The sequence below is a fragment of the Borostomias antarcticus genome (genome assembly GCF_949987555.1).
Source record: "Borostomias antarcticus genome assembly, chromosome: 10".
Lineage (NCBI taxonomy): Eukaryota > Metazoa > Chordata > Actinopteri > Stomiiformes > Stomiidae > Borostomias > Borostomias antarcticus.
Genome location: NC_140243.1, coordinates 16,163,062 through 16,170,166, shown reverse-complemented (window position 1 = coordinate 16,170,166; position 7,105 = coordinate 16,163,062).

Below are 7,105 nucleotides of genomic sequence, written 5' to 3'. Positions count from 1 at the left end.
TGTGTGTACACATCTGTGCCTGTCCAGCCACAGTAACACTTCAGTCTTTACTTTCGGTCATATTATCGAACTTATTGGATAAGTGCACCTTTAAGATGACCTCACCATTGCATTAGCTGGCTGACTGATGTAAACTTAACTAAAATTACATATAACATGATAGCAGGCCAGTTGGACTAGAGATAACACATCACTAGACCCATATTTATTATTATTATTATTATTATTATTATTATTATTATTATCATTATTAGGCCTATTATTATTGGAAAAGTATTGTTTTACTATTTTCCATATAATTGTAATTTGAATAATACAACTATTAATATTATTATTATGCTTTTTTATTATTAATATGATGATGATGATGATGATGATGATGATTTTTATTATTATTATTATTATTATTATTATCGTATTATTACTTTGGTGGGCAGCCTTGCTCTTTATTGGCTTGGTGGCAGTGAACTGAGGGACTTAGGACCCAGAGGGTTTGTGTGGGCTATGTTAACCCGGTACTCCGTAAGCATATATGATCTTCTGCTTAAAAGCCAGATGGACGCGCCAATGTATCTGTCTTAAACAGAAAGTGTTCTGATCATTATCAGGTTTTGTCTGTCTCCCCGGTTCCTAACTATAAAACCAGCGAACACATGGCCCTATGCTGTTGAATTCCAGTATAAGCACGCAGTACGCGGCAGGTGTCTGTTCAGTGAGGATACGTTAACACAAAAAATAACAATAGAGATGGATCAATGTATGCTCATTCTGAGAATTGCGGTCCTGATGCTGTTTCTGGGATCAACAGGTGAGAATACATACTTTGCCAATTGTCTGTTTATAATAAGCCATGGTCTAATTATTCAACTGATTCCATGTGTTTCTAATACCAGTCATTGGGGAATTAATTAAAATGCTAATTTCTTGGTCAACACAATTATTTTTTATAAATGGACATTTAAAATGTGTTTAGCTGAATGTTATAGTAATTTTATATACGTTATAGCCTAGTAAAAGAAATTTCACAAAATTTGGGTAGATTTCTCTTTGGTAGCCTACTGTATCTACATTTGCTTGGATTAATTTTTTATGTGGGGCATTTTAATTGTGCAAACCATCCACATTTAATATGCAGTTTAGATTATTTTATGGTTTGTCGTCTGTTTTTTATATTATGATATAATTAAATTAAATTAATTTCCTCAACCACTTAGCAGCTTTGTGGAATTCAACTAATTATCTGCTTTTTCCATGCAGTGTTCTTAGATCAACATACTTAACTAGTTAATTAGTATTAAAGCAGTTAGTTTACTTACTTACTTGTCTCCTCCACAGTCAGTACTCATCCTGCAAAGGACTATCTAGCTTAGTCACTTTGAGCTGGTGTGAAAAGCCCTGAAGAGTGGTATAGATGGTATATGCTGACTCACCATAAAACATTGCTGCCTCAGACACCACATCAGACTCACCCCCTAGTACCAGAGGCCGCATGTATCTACACCACAATACACTGTATCAGCATACCAGTGTATATCAGCATAACATGTGAGCAACCCTAATCCCTAATGCTAACCCTCACCCTTTATAAATATTCGTTTTCTAGCCCTAAACCTTGACAAACGACTTGTGTTGAGTGTCCAAAGCTAACCATATCCAAATTGCACAAATTCCCAAACTAATTTGCTGAACCAAATTGAGAAAAGCATTAACAGCAAATATATTACATGATATACAGTAGCCTTTAGTGCAGTCATTGCACTCTGGGATGAGGGTGTGTTGGACTTAAATTGGTACTGTGCCACCAAGATCTCCATGAGATCCCTCCCTCTAACTAGTTTATTTGTTTTATAATGAGGCAGACTGATTAGCCATGGCATAGCCATCCTACCTGCATTACTGATAATACAGGAAAGAGTAGTAGTCTACAGAGGAACTAATGCACTGCCAAGGTCCCTGGATTGGTCTTCCTTGACGCTTATCAGCATGCTCCAGTTAGCCCCCCATGGCTATTTATTTATAAAGCTAGACAATAGGACCCCCCCTTCCCCAACACACACACACACCACACCACACACACCCTACTCCTATGACAGGCTGTCTTGGCTCTTCTGAGTTGGGTCTCTCAGGTCCAACCCATTTCAGGTCCTAACTAAGGGAGTGTTTCTGTACTCAACTGTACTTGGTTGCTTTAACATTGGTGACTGGTTCCAGTGCGATGTCCCTGTAGAAAGCACCCCTTTCGCGAAAAATAAAAACAAACCATTGATTTGTTTTTTGGCATATTACGAAACTAGTAGTTTTGAAGAAGGCACACAATATAACAACTTGTAAAATCACTAAATACTATTCTGTGCATAAAGTAGGCTTGTTTTATTCCCACCCACATTAGCTGCCTGTCTGAGGTGTGAAAAGCTCAAACCTTTGAAGGTAGATTTCTAAGCTAGCTGATTTTATAACATTCAAATAGACATATCTTCAGCTCTTGTCAGATTTCAGTGTATATAAAGTATTACATTTGGAGGCTTACTGTCTGTGCTTTCATAACCTGTAAAAAACTGACTGTGAAAATTGACCACATGAGGCACAAAACACTCATGAAACATATCCCCTCCTCCCTCTCCTCCTGTCTTCCACAGAGGCTAGGCGAATGGAGATTATCACCACCAGATCTGATGTGGAGCTTGGAGTAGACCACCTTTTGCTTTGTAAAGGTTGGTACACATATTTGTATGGACATTGAAATCATCACCACACTTAGCATAATAATCATCATCACCATTTCTGTGAATATTCTCCACATCATCATCATCATCAAAGTTATAGTGACCATCATCACCACCACAATGATGACCCAGCCAAACCCAACTCAAATGGAGTTGTTGAAGTACTGAAGCTAACTAGAAGAGTCCTAAGAAACGCCTGTATCATCTTCTGTCTCATTCACATACTCCTCCAACCTCTCCTCTCCCCAATCTCCTTCTTGGACCAGCGGGTGGAGAAGGGGACATCTCATGGCAGAAGGACAGGCAGGACCTGGAGGAAGGGGTGGAGAGGGTGGATGAGAGTTCCTCCAAGCTGACCATTAAAAATGCCAGGATGGAGGATGCCGGACGCTATGTCTGCATGTGTGACTTTGACAATGGACACAAAGACAGCATATCCTACCAGATATACGTTTACGGTAAAAACTGCACACAGACAGACATACGGGCATGTATGCATGTGCGCACACACACAAATCTCAATATGAGAAAATATCAAATGACTGTATCCAGGTCACACACACACACACACACACACACACTAACCTTACCGTCGCCCACTCTAGAACCCCTATCATTTGGGAACACTGCGGTGTACCATGAGTTCCTGGAGGGCACAGATGCGGTGGTGCCGTGCGAGGTGTCGGGGAAGCCAGAGGTCGGAGTTCAGTGGATCAAGGAGGATGAGTTTGTGAGGCGAAATGGTATGGGGAGTATTATGGTGTTGCTATATGCTGGCTGGCTTGTGATTGAAAGAGATGGTGGATGTGTCACTTCGCCGAGGGGCGGAGCAGGGAAACCTTAGCTCTCAGCTGATAGGATAATCAGATTTGGCGGCAAATCAAAGGTGTTTTTCTGGCTCATTGTGGGAAACATCTGACTGATTCTCCCCTACCCGACCTGACCCTGGCTCAGAACCCCACCATTGACAACATGACAGAGACCCTACTGTATGTGTGTTTGTGTGTGTATACCTGTGTGTGCCATTTGTGTGCAGTGTGTGTGTGTGTTCTCCTGCTCTATGATCACTGAAGGAAAATATGATCCTGATGCTAGACTGTTCATCTGTCGCTGTACTGTAAGGACAAGCGATTACAAGAATTCCAATGTACCTGTACCCGTACTTGTTACACATGGCAAATACACTTTCTATTCTATTCTATTCTATTCTATTCTATTCTATTCTATTCTATTCACTCTTCTCCCCCCCCCCCCCTCCCCCTCCCCCCACCTCCTTTCCCAGGCAAGCGCGTCAGCTTTCTGAGTGACAACTCTCTCCAGATCAAGAACATCGGGAGGACAGACTCTGGCCTCCACGTGTGTGAGGGCCAGATCAAGGGCCGGAACATAGCCAAGCAGCTTAACATCACCATCACCGTCAATTGTGAGGCCACTGGGCTTGGAGAGGGCTGGGGCGGGGTTGGGTGGAAAGGTTTTGGGGGAGAAATCTGGGGAGGTGGGGAAAGTGTTGGGGATACAAGTCTGGTGGGGGAGACTGGGGAGAGGTTCATGCGGACAGGGGAGATGTGTTTGGTGGGTGCGGAGGGGCTGAGAATGGGTGGGGACTGTGGGGTATCATCTAATTCTGATCTACAGTATGTGAAAAATAAGATGGTGTTTTGAACATACTGACTCTACAGGAACTCATATTTTCCAAAGCCTACATTCAAACACAGACACACACACACACACACACACACACACACACACACACACACACACACATATGCCCACATAATGAAGCTTTGTTCTGCCCCCCTCTAGATCCCCCTACAGCGCAGATCCACGAACAGATGGAGAAGGCGACGGGTGGACATGAAGCCATCTCTCTCATCTGTCTGGTGGAGGGGCACCCCAAACCCAACATTACCTGGATCACGTGAGTCTGTGTGTGGGTGTGTATCTCTGTGTGCATACTGCACCTATGTATGTTTGTATGTCTGTTGGTATGTGTGAGTGTGATAATGAGTGGAGAGGGAGTGTATATGTGTGTTTATGTGTTTATATGTGTGTGTGCCTTCCAACCCCCCCCCCCCCCCCCCCCCAAAGGCCAGCCACATCAGACACCTCCCGGTTCAAATTCAATTCGGACCATCATTTTGGTAGTGAGCTTATCCTGATCCCCATGGAGAAGACTGACTACGGGGAATATGTCTGCATGGCCAAGAACAAGATAGGAGAGGACACTGCAGCCATCCTGCTGGATTACTCCGGTAAGTCAGACCTGACCAGGTCAGACACACACACACGCACGCACGCACGCATGCACACACAGTCAAGGCTTGCTTCATGTGTCCAATGTACGATACACTAAGAACAATTTCCCGTAAAGGACAGCAAAGAATCTATCTATCTATCTATCTATCTATCTATCTATCTATCTATCTATCTATCTATCTATCTATCTATCTATCTATCTATCTATCTATCTATCTATCTATCTATCTATCTATCTATCCATCTATCCATCTATCTATCTATCTATCTATCTATCTATCTATCTACAGTATCTCTTTCTATTTACTGTATCTTACTACAACAAAAAGATTACACCTCTTATTAAGCATTAGTTAATAGGTAATAAGGTATTCTCATAAGATGCGTATTTTAATATGTGCTAATTAGACATGTAAAAGTGTTAATAATAGCATAATAGCATACATATGTTTATTGTTAGATTATAAGACATTTATGAGAGTTATAAGTTTATAAATTGCTTAAGAACAGTAATAAAAGCCTTTTTATTTTCTTATACATCCTGATTAGCTGTTAATCATGGGCGATTTTATAGGGGTGCTAAAAGTATTTTATAGTAAGTGCCCCCCCTGAGTGGCCAGCCCAACTCTGCTCAAATTCTTAAAAATAAATAAATATATATACTGTATATATATATATATATATATATATATATATATATAGGCCTATATATATATATATATATTACTAATTAACACAATTATTAAATACATAATTGTGATTTGTACCAGTTTGTGTTAGGTCATCATTCATTTTAAAAGTGTATTTATTACTTAAACTAGGCTACCTTTAAAAAATATATATATTCATAATACACCAATGGCACAACTCGTCCGTCGACCTCATCTGTTACCGCAAAAAAAAGAGATCTGACTGTACTGCTCAGTGCTCAACAAGCTACAACTAGCCAACTTGCTCACAATGGCGAAAAGAGCTATAAAAACAATTGACCACTTCTTCATAAAAAAAATAAAACTGGCAATGCTAATGAAGAAGCTACCACTCGAAATTACATCGCAGCAGGTGCAATCAAATGCAGAAGAAGAAATGCTCCAGAGGCTATCGAAGCTAGCACTAGCAATAGCAACATCACCATCGGCGAGGAAGCTAGCACCAGCAGGCAGTTGCAGTTTGATGTTGTGATGTTGGGTATGGCCTAGTGCTCGGTCATAAAGTCACATTGACATGCTCGTGGTGTCTAGATGAAGTTTGATGTGTTGTGCATATTGAATTGTCATACGGATTCCTTATTAGCATACTGTTCACAACTGGCATTCTTTGTAAATAGATGGGACGGGACGGCAGAACTTTTTTTTTTCTCACGTCAAAATGTTGCCCCCCCTACTCTCAGAGGGTAAAATCGCCTATGCTGTTAATTATGCAGTTACTATGCACATTACTATAGATTTTGCAGCTACCAGATCTAATGTGAGAACTTATTAAGGTTAATAAACCCCTTATTATGCATAGATTATGGACTTTGCTATGCATTCTGCAGTGCATTATTAAGGCTAATAAACCCTTTCAAATTCAACTTATCTATGTGTATTGCTATTTATTCTGTCCTATCAGATCTCTGTTTGCTACAGTATATATTAACCAATCAGCCTTGTGCTTGTGTTTTCAGAGCATCCTGAGGTGTTCCTGAGTCAGGAGGAGGAAGAGGCGGAGCTAGGACAGAATGTATCAGTTGCGTGCAATGTCACTGGACACCCCCCTCCCTCAATGTTCTGGGTCAGCAACACAGGACATCCTCTGGTGAGATGCACACAGACAGACACACACCATTGACATGTCTATGGTATTCTCTATGTGATCATGTGTGTGTGTGTGTGTGTGTGTGTGTGTGTGTGTGTGTGTGTGTGTGTGTGTGTGTGTGCGTGTGTCCAGAACTCCAGTGAAGGCCGGGTGAGGGTGGAGCATGGCTCAGTGCTGGTGGTGGAGCAGGTGACGCCCTCCGATGGTGGGGTGTATCGCTGCATGGCCCTCAGCGCAATTGGCAACGTCTCCCGTGACTTCAGCCTGCAGAGTAAGACCAGACTGCACTGCCCCTCAACCTCACATCTCCTCCCCACTAGAACCCTCTC